The following is a 25,070-nucleotide window of genomic DNA, read 5'->3' on the forward strand; positions in this document are numbered from 1 at the left end:
TCACCTGTTTTGCTTTTACCAAGGTAATATTTACTAATTTCTCGACAAAAGTTTTTGATGCTTACGTTTTTACCCTTGTCACAGCAAAGATTCCATAATAATGTTGCGTTGGTAATTGATGATTGTATGATCCGCAAGAAAATGATCCATGTCCATTTTTTACTCTGTATACTGTGCATAACTCTATTACATCTGTAGACAATTTAATTGAAATTTTAAGCTAAATCAAATAAAATTTTTTTCAGACCAGAAACTTGAATTTTGGAATTCCAGTCCGCTATGTTGGATCCGCCATATTGGATTTCGCATATCTAACTCTGGATCCAGATCCAGCGATTCCAAGAACCTTCTAAATAATAGATTGCATGGGAATGTCAATATCTTATTCACAAAACATTTCGAAGATATTAAGAAAAACTGCTTATTCACAAGATCTATGGGTTACGTTATTCGGACGATGTCCCAAATTGGAAGAAATTGGTCTCAAATAATGAGAATAATGTTTCTCCATAAATTTAATTCAGAAAATATACGAAAATTCTTAAAAACAATAAAATAATACGGAAAAACCATAATTTTTATGAAAAATGTCGCCATCTTAAGCCCGCCACATTGAATTTCGTATTGTACTCTATGGGGTTTTCAAGTACAGACCTATATACCACCAGATACAGAGTTTTGAAAGAATCAGAAACTTCTATCTTTATGAAATCTACGATTAATTAAAAAAAAACTGAAAATTTTCCGACTTTTCTGGATTAAAGTGACCATATTGGAAAACTGAGATAAGTTGAAACGGACGACGGATTTGAAAAGAGCATACCTAAAAACCATAGGGTACCTAGTTTGGCTGCAATACGTCGATGTTTTCTATAATTGCTAGTAACATTAAAAGAAGAAAAAATTTATGCCGTTTCAGGATGAAACGGGTTAAATAGAACGCCCAATTTTTCATCGTATATTCTTGTAGCTTATCTCGAGAGCTTTTCAAAACACTATAAGAAAATTATTTTTCGTTAAATATTTTTGGAGATATGAGTTGATGAAGTTCAAGTATCGCCAGCATTAGCATGGCGTTATCCAAGGTGTACCGCATGGAGGTAGCTTGGGGTGTGTCCATATGCGCGTGCGTACGTGCGTGCGTGCGTGCTTATGCGCAAGCTCCACCAACACGCTGTTGGTGGGAGTACGCTTTACGCTTACGGGCTTCTTTTCTTTCAAACTTTTGTAGAATTTTCTTAAGAATAAAATAATGACTACGTTATCGGGAAGAGAACGCATTTATTTCTTGATAATCAAACGGTACAGAGATAAAAATAGATCATATCAAGAAACATGTGATCTTTTTAATGTAACTTTTAACGCGCGAGATCTAATTTCAAAATCTACAGTTATAAGAACAATCCAGCGTTTCGCTGAAACAAGTTACTGTGGAAGTGACGAACTATAGGGTTCTGATCTCTGCATAACACACACACAAGCGCGCGCATATGGACACACACCAAGCTACCTCCATGCAGTACACCTTAGATAACGCCATGCTAATGTTGGCGGTACTTGAACTTCATCAACTCATATCTCCAAAAATATTTAACGAAAAATAATTTTCTTATAATGTTTTGAAAAGCTCTCGAGATAAGCTACAAGAATATATGATGAAAAATTGGGCATTCTATTTAGAAAATTCAACCTGAACTTGAGAACCCCTAAAAGCTTATCCTCAACGTCACATAAATATCGACGTTTGATGCATTTTTTTAAACTCTACAACTTTTGTATGAAACATTTTGTTCTAAAATGTCTTTTCGAGATATTTCATCAGTCCGGTACTTTTGCCACACCCTGTATATGCTCAAGTATGGTTCGTATATATGCTCGTGTATTGCTTGTTTATGCTCGTATATGTGCGTATATGCGCGTATATGCTCGTATATGCTCATATATGGTTCGTTTATGCTCGTATTGTATATATTGATCATGTATGTGTGTACGCATATGTGCGTGTGCGAGCGAGCGTGCGTGCGTGCGTGCGTGCGTGCGTGTGCGTGTACGTGTGCGTGAGCTTGTACGTGTGCGTGGGCGTATGTGTGTGCGCGTACGCGCGCGCGCGCGTGTATGTCGGCTGTTACACCACTAGATTTCTGTCCGCTTCGTTCGCTGAAGCCCTAAACACAATGCCAGGCAACAGGCAATAAGAATAAAAATAAACCAATCACAATAGATTATTCTTGTAATAGTCGATTGTGATTGGTCTATTTTTATTCTTATTGCTTGTTGCCTGGCATTGTGTCTAGGGCTTTAGGGCCCCTTGCACAATGCCAGGCAATCACAATCGACTATTACAAGAATAATCTATTGTGATTGGTCTATTTTTATTCTTATTGCCTGTTGCCTGGCATTGTGTTTAGGGCTTAGGTCGCATGGACTGCGGGCTTCCATGCGCCTCCAACTCATGTCTCAAGACAGTGCCCATTGGCCAGGCTGTCGATTCGCCTATTGGCTGTCGGATTTGACTACGGATTTGAGGACGTAGATTGGGAGCGCACGAAAGAGTCCGCGGCCCATCTTTCCGTTCCGCCGATGCGGCTTGTTTTTATACACTTACGGAAGTGCGTTTGCATTTACCACGTCGCCTGTTACATAATTTGATCCATATACCTTTGAACGACTTACATCTAACCTATGTCGTGCACGACCTTCTACCTTATGTACATAACAGTTAATTATGTAAAAAATATGTAGCTTAGCATATTTAACTTTTAACTTCAATAAGTTAATCCAATAAATTCAGTAAATTAATCTCATAAACTTAATCTCAATCATGCAAAATTAATTTCGTGAAAAAATCCTAAATCTCGTGAACTCAATAAGTTAATTTAATTTTTTAACTTAACTTTTAATCGAGTTAGTTGTTTAAGTAACTTTTAACATAAACTTGGTTAATTTATGATTCATTAATTTTAAAATTAATTTAATTCAAAAAAAATTAACTTACCCAATCCTGGTGTTCAGTTTAGCAAAGTTAATCCGCTAATTGCATATGATACTATTTTTCATTGTATTGTTGCACTCGCTCGCGCTCACACACGACCGAGAAATAAATGTACACATTTATAAAATAACTTAGCGTTTACTAAGCTTATATTTACAGCATGATTAAGATAATTGTATAAACTCGCGGTCTCGGGCTCGTCACGCGTCAGCTCGACTCGGAAGCTCATGTGCGACTCTCTCAATTATTATTATTGAAACGTTGTCTAGGAGATCGGTCTTCTCTTCAGAGCACCTTCACACTTCAGAGCAGTATCGATTTTCTAGAAAACAGCTGACCGGATTGTCACAGCTGACTCGACCGAGATTCGAAACAGATGCTGCCACATATCGGCGTAGACATAACAGTATTTTCATTAGCTCGAATAACCAACGGATAACCATCTTCTTTGACAATATCATGATCATTCCGAATATCGTTGTTATTGCTATTACTATTACTATTACTATTGTTGTTATTGTTGTTATTTTTGTCGTCATCGTCATTATCATGTTGTTGTTGTTAGCGACAATCGAAGAGTTTTTTTCGTGTCTAATTGGTCTCCCATGTGGGAAAAATATTGGGGAGTGTGATACGTATGATATAATGATATGATGTTAAAATATCTTTCTGCTACTGTATGTTCCAGATATTTGAAAATAATATACAAATCATACAATCTCTTAGGAATTGAAAACCGTTAAATAATTTCTTTGTCTTCATCGAAGTAAAATTCATTGTTTAATTCATTTATTTGGGTATCGTATAAAATAAGATCGTAGAATAAGATCGTATGAAATAATACAATCATATGAAATAATAGATCGAAAAGTTTCTGACCGGACTGAGAAAAAACATTTTTTGAGCTAAATGAAATTTATTTCTCAATATAAAATCTCCCTTCAATTCAATATACTTGATTCAGTATTTTTCTATACCTGTCACATTCCCCCAATATAATAACTTTTGTCTACACCCGAAAAAAATCATTAAACTTATTACTTCAGCATTCGATGACAATTTTCTCCCAGATAACTATTTTTTTAAACTTGGAGATAGGAGATAATTGCACGGAACCAAATCTGGAGAATACGGTGGATGTGGAATTAATTTGTACGTTCGGTTTGTACAATTTCGCCATCGCAATTGCTGATTTGTAAACCGGTGCGTTGTTCTGATGAAAGAGAATTTTCTTTTTGGCCAAATGAGGACATCTATTCTTGGTTCGTCCTTTACGGTCCATTACTTTAACTGTTCTTTTGTCTCCGGAGTGTAGTGGTAGACCTAAGTTTTATCGACAGTAATAAAATGTAAAAATCCTTTTCATTATGCTTGAAACACGTTGATCAAGATACGTTTGTAAAATGTCCAACCGATGTCGTTTTTGATCAACAGTGAGCAAACGCGGCACCCAATGTGCGTTCAGCTTTCTCATATTTAATTCCTTATGAGGAATTAAATAAATATTTTATATGTAAAATGTTGTGCGTCCGTCTGTATGAGATGCCAACGGTCTCCGCTATCTCTTTTAAAGTTAAACGATCGTCTATCACGCTTTGGTGAATATATTCAATCATTCAGGATGCGTTTCTTCCGGATGGATACCGCGTTGTAATTCAACTTTGTACCAACGTTTCACAAATATTGCAATTTGTATCATGAGGGCTAGGAGCTTCGATACTCCTTCGATAATCAATCATTTCATCCGTTGTTGCAGTTTTTGGTTGTCCAGGACGTTCTTCATCGAAAATGCTCGTTCTGCTACGCTTGAACTCAGCAGCCTAGGGTTTCACGCTCGTAATGAAAACGTAGTGGTCGTAAATGAAGGAGCAACATCTCCATGTACTGAAGCTAATTTAGCTGTAATTTCTATAAGAGCTTTTTTTTAAATGAAGGAATTTTATCATGACGTGATATTCTAATCTCTCCATTATTGACAAATTATAATTTTGAAGGGCTATCAAAAACAAAAATGAATTATTAGAATAACATCAAACTTAGCTCTTTGTATTTCTTTCACTGCCTTCTATTGGACAAGTATCGTAAATAAATATTTGTTTGAAACCTTGTTCTTTCTTGGTTAAGTCGGAAACTTTTTAATCTACTCTCGTAGTATAAGATTGTAGGATAAAAGTAAAATTTATTGTTTGATTCATTTATCAGGCTGATAAGAAAGTCATGTTATCTTGTTTCTAGGTAAATGAAAAGTGATTTTTTCATATACAGCAAAAACTTTATCCTATAATATATTGTCCATTTAATTCAATGACCTTTTGCCATCTGTTTGGTAGCTTTATGATTCCGACCTTATAAAACTTCTGATCCTTATCGGCGGAAAACTGATCTAAGTACTATTTGATAATCTCATCAGAATCGAATTTTTTTTCCTTCAAGGAATTTTGCAAGGAACAAAATAAATGGTAATTTGATAGTGCAAGGTCAGGCGAATATAGTGGGTGTGGTAACACATCCCACCCAAACTGCAATAATTTCTGGTAGGTGTCCAACGATGTGTATGGTCTAGTGTTGTCATAGTGAAAGCGAACACCTTTACTAATACTCATATATAATACGTTTAGTTTCTCAGCGATCTCCCGCGTCATATTAGGTGTACAACTTTGCTTCCGCCGTTTTTTTCCGAAATTCAAGTCTTTATTGTAAAACACTGGTTATACATTTATGATTCAAAGTATTGTCCATCGCTGGCCACTACTTTCTCCCATCTTTCGGGCAGCGTACGAATCCCGCGTTGAAAAAACTGGTCCTCTTTTAAAACGACCCACGAATCGATCCAATTTCTTACTTCTTCATAAGACCGGAAGTGCTGGTCAACCAAGCCGTGTGCCATTGATCGAAACAAGTGATAGTCAAAGGGAGCAACATCTGGAGAATACGGCGGGTGGGGTAGGACTTCCCATTTCAACGTTTCCAAGTATGTCTTGAACACTTTCGCAACATGGGGTCGAGCATTGTCATGCTGCAAAATCACTTTCACAGTCACATTATCGTGTCTCTCGTTGTATTGCGGCCGTTTGTCTTTCAATGCTCGGCTCAAACGCATTAATTGCGTTCGATAACGATCGCCTGTGATTGTTTCAGTCGGTTTTAACAGCTCATAGTACACTACGCCGAGCTGGTCCCACCAAATACAGAGCATGACCTTGGAGCCAAATATTCGGTTTGGCCGTCGACGTGGAAGCATGGCCGGGATATGCCCATGATTTTCTGCGCTTGGGGTTATCGTAATGAACCCATTTTTCGTCCCCAGTCACAATGAGATGCAGAAATCCCTTCCATCTTTGCCTTTCAAGCAACTGTTCACAAGCAAACAAACGCCGTTCAACATCTCTCGGTTTCAACTCGTACGGCACCCAATTTCCTTGCTTCTGAATCATTCCCATGTATTTGAGGCGTTTTGAAATTGCTTGTTGAGTCACTCCCAATGATCGTGCCAATTCTTCTTGACTTTGACACGAGTCTTCATTAAGTAATGCCTCCAATTCTGCATCTTCGAAAACCTTCTCTCTTCCACCGCTATGCCGGTCTTCGACGTGAAAATCACCGTTCTTGAAGCGTTGAAACCACTTATGACACGTTCTTTCACTAATAGCGGCCTCACCATAAGTATTTGAGAACATTCGATGAACCTCAGCCGCAGATTTCTTCATATTGAAGCAGAAAATTAAAACCTCCCGCAAATGACGAGAATTTGGCTCGTAAACTGACATTTTCAATCGAGAATAACTTTATGATGCAGATACAAATCGACTAATGTTTCTATGAGGTTATGTTGACAGATGCCCAAGTTTATTGCATGACGTCTATGATCTATTTATTTCGACCACTACTTATCGCTAAAACCATTTATAGGAAAACGGCGAAAACAAAGTTGTACACCTAATATAATGGCGGTTAAATTTAAGCAATGCTTTTATTCTGTCTTTATCGACTTCAATTAGATGGCCTAATCGTGGTGCATCTTGCATAGAAAAATCTCTTGAATGAAAACGAGCAAACCAACGCTGACATTGGCATTCTGTTAAGAATTTCTCATCATACACAGCACATAACTTTTGATGGGCTTGCACAGCGTTCTTTTCTTTTTGGAAATAAAAAAGTAAAATATAGTCGAAATATTGGTTTTGACTTTCCATTTTTAACTCAATGCCAAACAAACAATTTTTTACCGAATGACGCACTTATTTTTTTAAGAAAACTTGAAATACCAGCTGTCAAATAATATAAAAGTTATAGAATTTGGAGAGAAGTTAGTTGCGTTTAATGGCAAATAAAGCCATCTATTTGTGAAAAACGACATGACTTTATTGTCAGTCTGATATATTCGGTAACGTATATGATATGATTCAAGGATGACTCGACTGAGTTCGTAATCACCGTCGTTTAAATCTACAGTAAGAAAGTAACTTATCGCAAAGGTACTATATTCTTATGTGTGTAGCCGCCAATATAAATATTCGTGACATATTTGGGAAACTGTCAAATGAATTCCTAAACTAATTCCCCCAATTTAATTTCTGATAACAGAAATGTTATGAATTTAAGTCGAGCCAATAGTCTAGAGAAATCACAAATACAATTATCCGCAAATACTTTGATTATACCGTTTGATTGTACCTGATAGGACATGATGTTGAATTCAATTTTTACTACTTCCTTCTCGAAAATATCGTATCAATTCCTTGGGTAATAGAAGATTATTGAAATTGTCAAAATATATCGCACGATCTCTTCTTTTTGCGTATCCTACTCAATAGTTGCCCGATCCTTCAGCATCGTCCAAATTTGCGATACTACTTTCGTTTAAACGCAGTGACATCGATAGTGCGTTGCATAAAAATATCTTTGAAAAATACATAAATACTTTGCTAAACCATCCAATTGTACGTTAGTGGTCATGCCAGAAAATATTTTTATCGTTTCATCAATATTTATTTTTTGTTTTATAAAAGTTTATTTTTTCTTGAAGCACCCTTTCTTCACTTATACGGTGCGAGATAAAATCTATCCATAGCATAATCTTCCATAGCATAATTATGACATTGCATCTTTTGCAGCTTATGTTGCGCAACCCTGCTATCATTCACAATTTTTGCGACATACACCGTCCATTCCGCCAATTAGCAAACCAGGAACTTCTAATAATAGCAAAAAATAAGACACCACCTTTCTCAGTCTCAGATTCAATGTCACGCTTTTTTTATCGGCGATGACTATTTTCTCTTCCTCTTCATGTCTATGCCGATTTTTGTTTTAGCCTTCATAGTTGTCATAATAGCCAAACGGCTGCAACTGCAGCTTTCTTGCCAAGACTCATCTCTCGCGATTATGCGTTTTTTCACTTTGTCAGAGATCTTATGCGCCGCGTTTCTTTCTTCTAGATTAGAGGGGGTTTCCCAACTGGGGGTGCTCGCACTCCCTGGGGATGCGAAAAAACATTTTTGGAGATGCGAGGAAAAGTGATTGTAATTAATAATGATTAAGATGAATTCTGGAATAATTCGGCATTTTTGCCATCAAATTAAAAAAAATGTTATTAAAATTATATACTTTTTACGTATCTGTACATATATATTCATTACATATCACTATGCGAAGCTTAATACCATGGATAATAATTTTATAATACAATATTAAAATGATAGTTAATTTCTATAAAACAATGTATGTAATAATAAATTATTATAAATTAACTTCTTACCTTAAAACCCTAACAACTAATTTTTACCATAAAACATACGAATAATTTTTTTGTAGGAGATGCAAAGATTCATTAATAACTTTTAGGGGTGCGAAATACAAAAAAAGTAGGGAAATCCTGTTCTAGATTATTGTTGCGCGAGTAGGCTATATCGTGCTCGTGACATGACGCGGCCGATTGACACCATGATCATTTCTAGCAAAGCGTTCTTCCAAACGAGTTCCTAGACAAAAATGATAGTCTGGAATATAACTCGTAGTAACTCAACAGGAAGTGTATTTATTGCATGTCTTAACAGACTGCAGTCTGTTACTCTCAGCGATGACGATAACATTGTCTGATGCTACAATTTCTGATTAACGGTGCTCGATCGTCAATATGCGTTTGCTGCCACAGACGATACATTACAATATTACAGACGCCGATATATTGTCAACACAAAGTAATTCTTATGTGCTCGGAAATTATTCTACAAATCGTCTATGTGCTTTGGAAACTCGCACAGGAGTATAAAATCTTCAATATACGAGGGTGGTCCGATAAGTACTTAGCCTACAAAAGAAAAACGAAAATTTTGGAAAAGTGGCGATTTATTTCTCAACATAGTCTCCTTTTAGCTCGATACACTTGACCCAGCGATGCTCCAACTTCTTTAACCCGTCTGAAAAATACGTTTTCTCGAGGTCTGCAAAGTAGGCCTCCGTGGCGGCGATGACCTCCTCATTCGACTCAAATTTCTGCCCGGCGAGTGACTTTTTCAAGTTTGGAAACAAAAAGAAGTCGCACGGGGCCAAATCTGGAGAATATGGTGGATGGGGCAGCAGTTCGTAGCCCAATTCGACCAATTTGACCGTGGCGAGGGCGAAGGTGTGAGCCGGTGCGTTGTCATGGTGGAAGAGCACTTTTTTCTTCGCCAAATGGGGCCGTTTTTCTGCAATTCGGCGTCGAATCGGCCCAATAATTCGGCATAGTACAGCCCTGTGACCGTTTTGCCCTTCTCCAGGTAGTCGATGTAGATCACACCTTGTGAATCCCAGAAAACGGTGGCCATCACCTTTCCGGCCGATAGGACAGTCTTCGCCTTCTTCGGAGCACGTTCGCCGGGTGAAGTCCACTGTTTCGACTGTTCCTTGGTCTCTGATGTGTACCAGTGGATCCATGTTTCGTCGACGGTCACGAAACGACGCAGAAACTCCTTCGGATTGCGCTTAAACAGCGTCAAACACTGCTCTGAAGTGGTCTCACGGTTGCGCTTGTTGTCCGGAGTGAGCAAACGCGGCACCCATCGCGCCGACAGCTTTCTCATGCCCAAAATTTCATGCAGGATATGACCCACGCGGTCTTTTGAGATGCCTACTGTCTCAGCTATCTCGCGCACCTTCAATCGGCGGTCTGCCAATACGAGATCGTGGATTTTTGTCATGTTTTGTCCTCCGTGGTAGCCGTTTTCAGGGCACCTGGGCGTGGCTCATCAAAAACCGACGTGCGACCACGTTGAAACTCGTTAAACCAATTTTTGACGGTCGCCATCGAAGGAGAAGAGTCACCGTACACAGCATCCAAGCGCTCTTTGATTTCGCTGCGCGATTTCCCTTCCAAAAACAAGAATCGAATCACCGACCGATATTGCTCTTTTTCCATTTTTCTAAAATCCGCGGACACGCCCGCTTCCACACGCGGTCAAAACAAAACTACGAGTCCGATTCGGCTGAAATTCGACAGTAGCCGCCTACGAGAATGTACTACACGATAGTAAATTTCTCTTGCGATAGTGGCGCCATCGGGCGGTGAGGCTAAGTACTTATCGGACCGCCCTCGTATATATATTATAAATTTGAAATTATTAGAGAAAAAGGCTCCATGAAACTTTTCTTCAAGGATATATTGCATTCTCTGTTGAGAACAGCAGTTTTTTATTGGTGTTGATTCGAATAGAAAATCAAATCATGATAAGGTCATATAATATACATATAAATGTGCAGATATAAAGATATAACATATAATAATATAAAATATCAATTGAACAATATAGATCGTTATTTACGAAATGAATAAAATTGCTCGGGAATTAAATTATCGAGCTGTCATTACTTATTACTATTAGGTCAATCGGAAAGTTCCGTCCGTTTTCTTGCAAAACGTATGGCTTTATTTAAGAAACAAAATGAAAAAGTATATCAATCATAGTATTGTCCATCGTTAGCGATGACTTTTTCCCATCTTTCGGTCAGCAAGCGAATTCCGCGGCGAAAGAATGACTCATCTTTGGAGGCTATCCAGTCAGAGACCTATTTTTCGACGTTTTCATAAGAATTGAAGCATTCCTCAGCAAGTGCGTGTGCTATCGACCGAAACAAGTGGTAGTCGGAAGGGGCATAGTCTGGTGAATAAGCCGCATGAGGTAACACTTCCCACCGAAGTGCTTCTAACGTTTCCTTGACAGATTTTGTGACATGAGGCTGAGCGTTGTCATGAAGCAAAATCACTTTATGCTGTCTCGTTTCATATTCTCGTCGTTTTTCATGCAATGCTCGGCTCAAACAGATCATTTGTTCTCTACAGAGATCCCCTGTAACTGTTTGATCACTTTTCAACAGTTCATGGTACAGCACACCCTTCTGATCCCACTAAATACAGAGCATTGACTTCTTTCCGTAGATATTCCGCTTTGACGTCGATGTTGAGGGTTAGCCGGGATCGCAAACAATTTTTCGACGTTTGGGATTGTCAAAATAAATTCATTTTTCATCTCCAGTGATGATACGATGTGAAAACCCCTTTCTTTGTTGCCTAACGAGCAGAATTTCGCAGGTGGTTTTTTGCCTTTCAATATATCTTGGCTTCAGTTCATATGGAACCCATTTTCCTTCCTTGTAAACCTTTTCTAAGGCTTTCAAACGATCGGAAATGACAGATTGAGCACAATTTAATGTTTCTGCAAGTTGCTTTTGCGTTTGACATGGGTCTTCGTCCACCAATGCCTGCAATTCTTCGTCTTCGAATACTCTTAGCCGTCCAGAACACTCTTTGTCCTCTACATCAAAATCACTAATTTTAAAGCATCGAAACTATTCTCTGCATGTTTTATCAGAAGGAGCATTATCACCGTAAACTTCTACAAGCATTCGATGAGCTTCAGCTGCAGTTTTCTTCCAATTGAAGCAAAAGATTAACACTTCGCGCAAATGACGCTTATTTGGCTCAAATTCCGACATTTTCGATGCAGTGAAAAACAATGTTATTGATGCAAACGTATACTTTTATGTACTGAATATTATTAACAGATGTTAAAACTATTAAGGTTCGTTTAGACATTACAGGTTAACGACAGTTCTAGCTATAACTACTTGTCGCTAAACGGACGGGACTTTCCGATTTACCTAATATTACTTATTACATTACTTATTACTCCATTTTCGCGATTTTCGGAGAAATAATAGAACTTATATTACTATATTACTAATGCATAACTAATTATTTGAATGTTGAGATAAGACTTCCAGGATCATTATCCTTGCATCCTAAGTGTACAATGTAATCTACTGCATGGATAACATCCACGTAGGTGATGTAGTCCACTGCATGGACAACACGTGATTGTTTTACATTGAATATACTTTATTTTATTTTTATTTTACAACGCGATTAATATTCGAATTTTAACGATGTTGAAAAAATATATCAATGACATTAATTAAAACTCTCATCATTGTACTTTCAGGCATTTTTTATTACATTCGATTCTGTTGTTACTTGATCGATTGTTATTTGATAATTAGCGTGTTTTTCAGTAAAATCTCATAACTATAATTTGCATATATATATATATTATCATTTAATATTATTTTCTATTGCAACTAACTACATATATACGTACGCTCATCAAAAGAATAACTGAAAAGAAAAGAGAATAAATAATTTTCCTGGAAAATTATGATTTCTCAATTATAATATTTTTCATTAAGATAGTCGATTCACATTTCAAAAATAGTTCGCAAATTTGTTTAGAAAAAATTTATAACGATATGATAAATATCGGCAAAAATCATGAGTCGAGAGAGGATATATCGTCATATGAAAATTAAAACAAAGATTGTATCGTTCTACTTGTGCACAAAATTCTTACTTTCGAATTTACTTTCAAAATATATATGCAACATGACGATATCCATATTTAGTTTGTTTTTCTTCTAAAAAATGTGAACACGATGCGACTCTTAAGTATAAAAGAACGAAAACAAACCGCAGCAGCCACCTCGCTTATCAATATGTATTGTTATCAATATGTAATATTATCAATACATGAACAAGATGTATATTCCCTATAGTGAAATGTATATATAATATTCTAATAAATATAAATGATAAGGCAATATGAAACTGTTATATTAAATTATTTTATATTATTTCGACTGAGCTTATTTCCGTGATATTTTCACTAATTTCAAATCACGTAATTTCTATTTATTTATGAGACGTATTATGATGAGATTTCAAATGTAAATAAAGATCTAAAAAAGTGAATACCACAAAGATTTGTCAATCGTATTAGCATTAATCTGGGATTGACTGGTTCATTCATTTCCCTCCCTCCCTCTCTCCCATATATCGTATTCACAATATAATGAAATATATAGCTTGTGCATGATTAAGAAGATATGTCTTCTCATTCACATGAAATACTCGCCTTCATCATTCGCCGTTCTCCATTCATCGCACGGCCCGGTTTTATGTTAATGAGTGGCAAATTATCGGAAAAGAGGCTGCCTGACGTAGCAGGCTACCATACTACGATGGAGGTTGGCACAGGACCTCTCACTCTCTTCCCTTCCTTTCGGCTCTCTCTCTCTCTCTCTCTCTCTCTCTCTCTCTCTCTCTCTCTCTCTCTCGCTCTCGCGATCGTATCGATATTTTCGTCTCTTTTCGCTTCGTAACGCTATCTCGCTCGAAATCCAACAAGCGTGTCCATATTCGTCGGATGTACTTATGGTTATAGCCGAATATGTCGTCGAACGCATATCCGCAAAACGTGACATCGACTATCGAAGATCGATAGTGAAATCGACGAGCGCTGCGCTCCTGATCGAATGGGTTCCTCCTTGCCCTTTCGCTCATCTCGCCTCTTATTTTTTCTTATAGCACATGGAATAGACACCGAAGAAATATTGTTCGTTCCGAAAGACGTGTTCTTTCTTGATATTTTAATAAAATTGACTCTATGCAAGTTTTATGTGTATCTTTACCTTTTGTTCTCAACAAATATTCGGATATTGAGATCTTATAGACGAGTCACAAAAATAAAATCTTATTCTTCAAACGAATTATGATAAAATTTAATAAAATCATAATTTCCAACTTACGTTATCAAGATGTTTAATTTTGTTACTGAGTACTATTTAATATGTTTATTATATTACATTTAATACGTTTGGATCCAATGGACTACTCATCTTTCATCAAAGACTCTGTGTAAAAAGTATATAAAAAGTATATAAGCATTGGTAAGATAAAAAAATGCCGAAGATATGAGTGTGCTAAATTAAAAAATCTTGTAAACCAAGTTCCTACTTCTTGACTGTAAGTTAAAATATAAATAAATTTGCTTGATTAATTGACTACCTATTTTTTAGACAAGTATATTGTATATATATATTTTTTTATATTAATATATAGTTGGATTCATGCTGAAAAAGGATTGTCTAAAAATTTAGACAATGCACCGAAACATTCATATGAATTTTACGAAATATCTTGTGGGTATTCGTACGCTGTAAGAAATGATATGTTAAATGTAACATATTTCATGTATCTCAAATCATCCAGTCTCATTTATGTGTTAATTCAACATACAGCAAATATGTTAAAAAGTAACACGCATAATATGTAAAAAATTAACACAAAAATTTAACATTTAAATGCCGTCAAGGATCACAGTTTGTGTTAAATTGACATACAATGAATGTTACTTCAACATTTGGGAAAAGTAATGATCTATGATTTGATGAAATGGAAATGTTAGATTGACATAAGCTATATGTTACAAATAAAAAAAATCTTAACTTAACACATGATAACTGTTATAATAAGGAAAGTAATATACATTTTAGATATTGACTTTAACATATAAAATATGTCATAGCAAGAATTCATGCATTTACATATAAATTGTGTTATTTTAATACTTGAAACTGTTATTTTAACACTTGAAAATAGTTAATCTTAATTTAACACAGGAAAGTCTAAGTAACATAACAATGATATGTTAAATTAACACACGACTGTGTAAAAAATTTAACACAAAACTTTCTATACACAAAAAATTTTAATAAAAGTACGAAATGTTTTTAACTGTGTATAACGAACATCTATATGGTAAGGACGATGTTGCGAACCACATAACATTTTAGCGTGCACAATAATTATGAATAAATGTATAGTAAATCATAGTACTTTAACGATTTTACAGTGCTTTACTTTATGTTATATATCTATACATATGAGACCACGTGTTGAAATTTTGATTGTTTGCGCAAAATCGCTTTAAGCTTGCGTACAATGAAATCGTACAGAATTCTATCTGCCATAAGCAAAAATCTCGTTGCAGAGATCTCATTCAAGATCTAACCACGACATTTTAATTTCAAATATATCACGATTTTCAAAGTGTATAAGATTTTAAGTTTAAAGACTCTCCAATAACATGGGGGCGTAGCTCAGATGGTAGAGCGCTCGCTTAGCATGCGAGAGGTACCGGGATCGATACCCGGCGCCTCCAGTGTTACTTTTGTTTTGTCTGAAAAATTTTTAACATTTTTATTTAACTTTTGAAATAAAATTGATAAAACTGTACAAAACAAATTTAACAAGTGAACGTTAATTTATGTTCTTCAGATTTTTTATAAGTCAGCTTGGATTATTGTCACGTTAAATTCTTCAATTACAATATCAGCTTTAATAGCAACGAGACAATTATCAAGTATAATTTGTTAAAAAATATATCTATCTTCTTTTTAATTTTCCTATACAGGTTACTTTCAATAAGAAGGCAGAATAAAAAAAATAGATCGATGTATTTTTGTTTTCAGCACAAAACAGTATTGACCACGATTTTAACCACTGAGATTGATTAATTAAACTATATTAAAAACTGTAAAGTTTATTGATTGTTACAAATTCTCCTAAACCTTTTTAATAAAAACCATCTACATACCGAATTTCAGAAAAATATAATTGTAGTCAAAATATAATAGAAGTCTCGCAAATTTTTGTTCTGAAATTTCTCTCTTACTTTCAATATAATAATAATATAATACTTGTTCAATAATTTTGTATGTTCAATTTCAGAGATCTATTATATTGTTTTGTTCTCATAATCTACGATAAAAACAATATTTTAAGTGAAAACTCTAAGTACACACACGCACACACTCTCTCTCTCTCTCTCTCTCTTTCTCTCTCTCTCTCTCTCTCTCTCTCTCTCTCTCTCTCTCTCTCTCTCTCTCTCTCTCTCTCTCTCGCTCACATGTACGCACGTACGCACGTACACACACACACACACACGTATATGTATATATGTATGTATGTACGTATGTATGTATGTATATATATAAGGTATCTGATACAAGATAAACCAACTCACATATAAAAATTAAATATGTTAATCGATCGAAGTTATATCCGACGTATCGAGAAACAATTGTCCACATGTCGCTACCCATTGTTCCGTCCATAACTGTTAACCGATAGTTACTGGCGTTAAGAGGCAGTTGCTTCTCAATTATTTTCGGTAAGCTCGCGTCTATACAGGGTATCTGAACAATTTTGAACCAACCAATATGTACAAGTAGAACAAGTGAAATTGAATAATAAAATTATATAAAATTTTCTAAAAATCGTAATAGTTATCAATTAAAACATCAGGGCCAATAAGCGCACGAGAAACGGTAGGCCAGACTCGACAGAAATATGAAAATAATAGACAAGACAAATGATTTACTTCTGAATACTCGTAGCAAAGACAATCAGCCGATTGCATAAGGCTAGTCAACACATAAGATCCTTTTCTCGTCTTCAATGATAAGACATAACGCACCAACTATGCTCTATAGTTACGCACTAAACACCCAGTCTAACGTAACTTTTGCATTGTACGTAAAATCACTTTTCTCGACGGATGTCTTACACGGCCGGAAAATTGTTCCGCATAGATGCAAGCTGTGGCATGCGCATTTTCGCCCGCTAGCCCGTAGGCAATAATCATATCAGTGTACTCCTCTGGAGTAAATTTTATATTTTGTCGCGAAGGAGCAAGATGCGTATTAAATAATTTCATGCGACTGAAGACACATCCGTCGGATCATTGTCGTAGACGATGATCATAAACAAAAGATGACACCGTATTTTGCGATCTTACCTTTCTGTATATATACTTCTGTCAAGTCCGATCTATCGTTTTCCGTGCGCTCATTGGCCTAGACGTTTTAATTAATAACTCATAATTATTACGATTTTTGGAAAATTTTATGTGACTTTATTGCTCAATTTCACTTGTTCTACCTATATAAATTGGTTGGTCCAAAACTTCTCAGACATCCTGTGAGAATGCATCTCATAGCGTCGCGTGCACTGATTCGCTAATTTTCTTTCATGAATAACTAGAAGTTTCAGGTTGTTTAAAAAATGATAAGACGAATACTCGTGCTCAAATTGACGTGCTCCATTTTCATTCGTATGTTGATTCGTTTTTGTGTCAGACACCCTATATAAAGAAAATAGTATATGTAAAGAAATTGAGCTTTTACATAAGCGCGTGCGTGTATTGTGTGTGTGTATGTAAAAGCGTAATTAATTTTCTTCAAGTATATAATTGATAAATTGATTAGATGGAACATTTTATAGTGTTAACCGCAATCTCTTCGCGAAAGGTACAACTGTCATCTCGTTCCAAACATATAAAAGGTTTATTGCATTACATTGCGTTGCATTGCGTTGCATTACGTCGCATCGTACCGCAGCAGGTATAGCATTTAGACATTCTACTGCGCTGGCCTAAGTTCGCTTAGCATCCCTGACTACCTACTCGACTGATCTGCTTGCCGGTTGATTCTAAACCGTGATTTACCAACAACCGCCAGATAAACTGATGCCGGTTTATGGTCTACGCGCTTCTCCTAATCCGCCTTCTAATCTATATACTTGGCTTTACTAACTACGTGCCGCGTCCACGTATGGCGCACGCGATCACGCGTGTGTGTCCCACTTCCATATGTGAAACCTCAGACTTCCTCTGCTGCCTCTAGTCCTAATCCTCGAGCAGCGTTACTAATCTGTCACGTAGTAGTACGAACACAACACGCGTACGTCCGACACAGTACGATCGATAAGATGGACATATTGTACGAAGGTGATATTTCGCATTGTTTGGCAATTTTATAGAGAACTTTTAACAAACATTGTAAGATATCTTGATTTCATTTGTTCTTTTATGTACTTATCCAGATTTTATTTCGTGATATCTTCTCAATTTGATTAAACAATCCATTTATTTTTTCATTTTTTCAAAAAATTCTAACATATTTATTTATTGCGGATATTATCAGCGGTCTCGATACATTTCTAACGCATTTCAAACGCAATTGCGTAATACATGTTTTCGGTCTGTAAAAATCAACAAACTGGCTTTATCAGCGCAACAGGATTTTCGATCCTCTATAAAATAAAAGAAAAGAACGTACTGGAATATGTTAATAATTTGGTTTTACATGAGGACGTTGGTATTTTAACGAAGATGTGCCTCTCGATTTTTCTCACAAAACTCATGGCATATTATCCCTTGATAGGGTCAATGAAAGAAACATTCGAGTATATAGGCCTACGATTCAACCCCTTGCGCCTCGTGTTCTCCTGTTGGGCCGCATGTTTTTTCTTTGTTCAACGTTTCAGAATTTACTGAGTATTATCGCAAACGTGCACGACGGGTGCGACAAGATATGTCGCATGAAAGAGTCGCAAAGTCGCGCCATATGTATCCATGTAGATGCGTACGCATGAATCAAATACCATGGGAGAAGCATGACACGTCCTGCAACCCTAATAATGCGTGTGTGAATATGGTGACGTAATACGCTTGACACACGGCAGTCGCTATGGCGTGCGTGGAGCCCGAAGGATGCTCAACGAACCCTTAAACCTCAGCAATTACCAAAGGACTCTTTAGGTCTTTTAACGTATAAAAAATGTTACATAATTAATAGTAGGATACGATAAACCTTGTGAATAAAGCAAAAATAAAGTAAAAAATAAAGTAAAATGAGATTGAAAGTATCCCCAAGAACTTTTTAATCTAAACGTATTTTTTAAAAGTAAAGGATCTAACAAGATTTATTTCACCTATTGAGAGTTAAATCAGAAACGAGTATAAATTGAAGAGAAACACGAAAAGAAACACGAAGAGGAAAAATAGGGAAAATTTTTCATTTCCATATCAAGTGATTTCAACCGGTTTGTTTCTCATGATAGCCAACTAATAGCGTGCCTTCGAGCAGATATCGTAATTAATTCAATTATCCGGCGCAAAATTTATTTTTTAGCACAGGATCGTTAATATCGATATTATTCTGGTATCACTCTTCGATTTCCGTATTCGGAAACTACGCGCGAGAAACTTCTCGAGAATGCTCGTTGTTTATGCGTCCCGTGCACAGTTGGACCGTAGTCAGGCTTCGGCCTCGGTCCAAAAAGGAGTAAAGGAGGAGCTAAAGGAGCGAAACGGAGATCATGCTTCCCCGATAACCCATGTACGCGTAGCAGTGCGTAAGGCCAACCAGCTCGTGAGAACGTGTCGGATCTATGGGAGAAACGCGTGCGTAGCGTAGCTTGGTGTTCATGTACATGTCTGCGTATACGTCGCTATGGTATGTGAGCACGGAACTTGCCATCGCGAACGACGAGGGGAAACCTCAGGCCCTTCGAACACTCCCTGTAGGGGCTGATGCCTTGGTAAGGCCACGCATCGCCCCTCAGGCCCTTTGGTTCTCGGTGTCCTTGCCCTTAAGACAAAGCGACCTCAAACACTCTCTAAATGCTCAGCAATTTCGACGAGAGAACTTTATTTCTACTCTCTTTATTTCGTCGCCCACGCCTTGCTATCGGGTGCACGAGATCGATCATGTCCAACGACGAACCGTATTCTAAAATAAAGGATTTTATCCTGAATCGCGAGAGACGATTCAAGAAGTAAAAAAACGGAGTTTCAGAATTGAAATATATTAACTATTATAGTTATAGGGAGAATTAACATACATATACATATTCAAAACTGAGATAGGAAGTTTGATCCTCTTTGTATTAAATATTTTCTACGCATTTGGATCCCTAAAAGATCCCTGTCAATTGGTACAGTTAAATTGATTTTAGGTTTTATTTTCTACGTAAAAAGCCACAATCCATTTTTTGTCTTACTTCATCTCGATTCTCGTGAAATATTATGTAGAAGTGATAAGTCAAGTCATTAGTAAATCGTACCAACCGTTAACTTCGAAAAGACAAGCGGCCAACAAAATTTCACATCAGAGGTTTACGTCGTGCTACAATGTATAACGTTGCGTAATCACTTACGTAAATTACTATTAGAAATCTCGATGTGCGCGAATTCGTAGCAGCCTCGCGGACAAGCCGATAAATCACATAAGCACTCTTGCGCATCGAACATATTAAAGCGCGCAAGTGCACACATGCGCGCGTGCTTTGCTTGTATATACAATATTACATAATACAACACACCGATCATCCTATCATCTTTCTCACGTCCGCCAAGTTCTCTTGTATTCCGCCTCTTGCGCTGGATCTAATTGAGGATCAGTCACGTAAGTACATGTAAATTAACGATTATATGATCAACTTTCTGCGATAATCATAATTAGATATGAGGCAACTATCAGCTAATCTAAGCCTGCACATAATGCCTGCTAATCTAATGACCTGCACATATGCCAAGATTCCTGATTTCGCACAAAAATCCATTATTAAAATTTGCCATCGTGAAGAAAGGGAATCGAATGCTCGAAGATTGTGCGAAAAAAAAGAAAAGAAATAAGAGCAAGAAAATCAAAATAATTTATAAAAGAGTCATGAAAAAGTCTCAACACATCTTTCGCAAAGTGACTCGACAGTCACTGCCATTCGATTTCGCCGAGAAACCCAGGCATCGATGACGTTACTACTCCCACGCTTCGACCTCTTGTGCGTTATGCGACCCTGATAAAAATTCTCGTTCTCTATTGTTCCACCCTAATTAATGTCCCCCACCCGCGTCCGAGCACGCGAACGATGTGACGCATGCCCCGCCTCTTATTCGCGTTACAATCCCCCTGTACCATCATACGGCCCTGCTACATCACGCTGTCACTTATCCAATATCTGTAAACAAAAAATGGTCAGCATCGTCGGTAAGAGTAAGATGAATGACTCACGTCGGTGCATACATGCATCGTTCGTTCGATCATGTGAACACATTGCGATATTATTAAACAGATGATAATTGCGTTACAGAATTTGCGCAGATGTCGGAGTATATTTTAGCGTCTACAAATCAACCACCACTTGCATCGGCTGTCGCTCAATAAACACGTAATTCACAATAAGCTTAATAATATCTGTATCGTAGAATCGTTGAAAAAAATGCGAGAAAATAAAACAGTGTCTACTAATAACGGTAAATTTCTGCGACGACTGAATTCGCATCTCGTATTTGTAAATGATATTTTTGTGTCTTAATTTTATTTATTTAATCTGACGAACTCTTAGATCACTTTTTCGGTTCTTTTCCCGAACGAAAATATCAGGTATTAAGAATTCTCGAATTAGAAAGGATAGAAAATATAAAGTTTCATGTGAATTAACAAATGCCGAATAAACATGACGACGAACTAAGATATAGATATAGATTTGATTATTTATTGAATTGGAAATTACTGATCTTATATAGTAAACTTTTTGTTATGATGCGAGCACAGTTATTCGTGAATAAGGCAATTGAACCAACATCATATAGAAATTCGTAGGATAGCTAGAAGGCCGCGTTTTTTTAACACAAAATGTCGCATCATGTACCAGGTTACTATGTCGCGCATCGAGTTCCGTTTACAAATGTAACGCGGCCAGCTTTTCGCCAATGCGCCTTCGTTGCAACTTCTGTTTTCCTGTATAATTGCAAACTGCTGCTTGTTTACAGTAAATTGTTGCAATTCTTCATACGTTGTAATGATAACTGAAAAATTATTTTGACAATTTCGCATGTACACGATTCGCGCGCGATTGGTCTATAATTTTGCAACATACTCTCCTCTGTCTATTAAAAAATATTTAACGTCATCTCAAACCATTTTACTATTTGCAAATGTTTAAATGAGCATCACAGTGTTGCTATCTTATAAGTACAAATAATTATATTGTGGATTGTGCAAGTTACAAACTAGTTTGAACATTTCGCGAAATGCAAGAGTTACACCGACATAATTCATCATTTAACTCATCACTAACATTCGTTTTTAACATTTAACATATTATAACTTTTTTATAAATAAAAATGTTGCAATCATTATTATTGGATATGCTGATATATAACAACGAAGTAATCAAATTACAACATATCGTGTCCGTTTTCTCCAGCTCTTGTTTAATGTATCTCAGATTTTTAAAAAATGTGTGGCAATTGAATTTTTATGAACAATATAATACTATATTGTTGCGATTACATGTCCACATGTATACTGACGTATACATGAGGGGCGACAATGCACTATAATAGCGAACCAAAAACCAACGTCGCTTTCCTATGCTCCTACTACTCGAGTATCTCGTTTATTCTAACCCATTTCTTCCCATAAATGATTCCAAATCGGTTTGGCAAGCTTTTCATCTGGTTTCTCTCCACGACGAATTTAGCTTGCGTAACTTCGGTGCATTGTTAAATCGCGCAGCATGTGCACATAGCGATTCCCTTAAATTTGCAAATCAAATCGACATAGACTACCGTAATGTTGATACTCTTCTAATATCGTGACTGCCTCTTCATCATTGCGTTAATCTCCTTAATAATTTACATTCACGTGACTGCAATGGTATCGAGCCTTTAGTCTGACAGATCTCATAACGGAACCGTACCCCGTTTTCATGTATGGTTACGTATGAATGTATGAACGTATGAATGTACTTATGATTTCCTATCTACACAATTTTCTCAACCCTTCGAGTTATAATATCACGTAACTTTATTAAAATTACTCCATATCTGAATTTTTATATGAAGATATAGTCACAGAAATATCCAAGTTGTTTCATTCAAATTAAAGATAATCGCAATTGCATTTTGTTATCATAGATAGAGGACTATATTGAGGATGTATGTGTGTGTATATGTATGCGTGTGAACATAATCTTATCATTTTATCTATATGTTGTTTTATGAGGATGCATTAGAAATTTAGATTATGTATCATCTGTTTCAATAATTTTCTTCATTGTTATTATTCTTATATTTCTACGATATTTCCTCTATAACTCATTTTTTTCTGAATATGAGAAAAATTATGTAACGTGAAATTAGCAAATATTAATCTGTAAATATAAATTAACAATTAATTTATAATTTATAATTTTTATTTAAAAAACTGACTTTATTAGCAAAATCTGTAATTATAATAACTTTGGAATTATAATGGGGTACAATATCTATATATACATATATAATTTAAGTTAAGAATATCAATATATCAATGTGTGACCCCAAATTTACATCGTGTTATAGAGGGTTAATGTTATCTGATAAATAAATTCTTAAAATATGTAACGCCACAAGTTATACACATAATTGAACGAATAATGAACGAAGTGAGAGAGAAGGACAAAAACAAAAATATAATTCGCATAAATAACTAATTATGACTGCTTCTAATCATAATACAAGAAAAGTAAACTGCATTACTAATTGCGCAAGTGTTGCGCATGTCGTATTGAACTTGAATTAAAGTAAGCCTATATTCACGTTCGAAAGAGGATGCGAAAACAAATGCAGACAAAAGAACCTGGATGGAAAAATCTACTGTTAAGTTCTTCTTAGAAATTTAGGAACGATCGCGACAGATTAACAAATTATAATCTCTTGATAATCCGTTACATTCAACTCGATTATTCTGTGTTCGATGTAATGAACTATGTAAACGACATTTTGGTCGAACGGTAACCCACAGCTCTGCCAATGATTCACAGAAACTCGCAAGAGATTGAGAACACCTATCGATTTTGCTACGATGCAACCTCCTTGGTGTCGATGACTGCGCTATAGCATTTCGGTTACCAATTGATTGCATGAAATGCGCTACTTCCTTCGGGGGGGGGGGGGCGGTGGATGAAAATTACCCCTTAAACCGTCATGTTACCCTATTATCGAACCGCCTTTGTTTTCCAATAAATACGAAGTGTTCCCATCTCGATCGCCAGTCGCATCGGAAAAGAAAATTCGAATGCGCCGTACGATTCTCGAACTTTGGCTCACGTTTTCATATCGCGTAATTTCAAGTGAAGAATTATGAAAAATCGGTGTCAACCGACCGACCGACCTACTCAAGCAACCGACCAGCGTACCGCTGTTACTTGATGAGGGCCTGCTCCGTTTCCGGTAGAGTTTCGGTTCGATTTATCGATCCCTGTGTGTCACTGCCATCGTGACGAGCAGTGACTACTAGCGGTCGCGGAACAAGAGACATCACCTCTAACTTCGTATGTCATCCCGTTCCGCGCACCAATCGGGAATTCCTATTCCCGATCGTCCCCTGGAAGTATCATTTTACTCATTATCCATTGTCAAGGTGTCGATTTACCACGATTTCTAGATTTTCTATAATGTATGTCTATAAAAGTTCGTCACGCGCTCGGGAATGCGACCATCGCGATCTCGCAATGCGAGATCTCGTTTTCTCTTTTGGCTCTTCTCAACTTGGACTGTTGATAATCAGAGATAATTATCTATGTGGTAATTTCAGTGTTCATTTTTCTATTAACTTAGTATTTCTCTATATTATTCTATATTGCTGTCTAAAAGCACCTCACGTAATTACATATCTTTTCGAAACAATTATAATTCATGTACATGATATTGGCTACCATCTCATATGGTGAATAGAAAAAGCACTATCTTAATTTTTCATTGCATATCTTATTCAGAATACAAAGAAATCTCGAAACATCTTGAATCAAAAGCAAGATAATGTTTGACGTCGGCTCTCGACGAAACATCGACGAGAGACCGAGACCTTCGTTATA

At 36.5% G+C, this 25,070-nt stretch overlaps 1 protein-coding gene and 1 non-coding gene across 4 annotated transcripts in view; both read left to right on the forward strand.

Moving 5' to 3' along the window:
- Positions 1-25,070, forward strand: part of LOC105182715 (xaa-Pro aminopeptidase 1) — a 78,649-nt gene that overhangs the window by 14,642 nt on the left and 38,937 nt on the right. The gene's annotated exons all lie outside the window — the stretch shown is intronic.
- Positions 15,453-15,525, forward strand: TRNAA-AGC (transfer RNA alanine (anticodon AGC)). Its single transcript has one exon. It is a non-coding gene; the product is annotated as a tRNA-Ala (tRNA).

The sequence above is a fragment of the Harpegnathos saltator genome, unplaced genomic scaffold, assembly GCF_003227715.2.
Source record: "Harpegnathos saltator strain DR-91 unplaced genomic scaffold, Hsal_v8.6 scaffold60, whole genome shotgun sequence".
Classification (NCBI taxonomy): domain Eukaryota; kingdom Metazoa; phylum Arthropoda; class Insecta; order Hymenoptera; family Formicidae; genus Harpegnathos; species Harpegnathos saltator.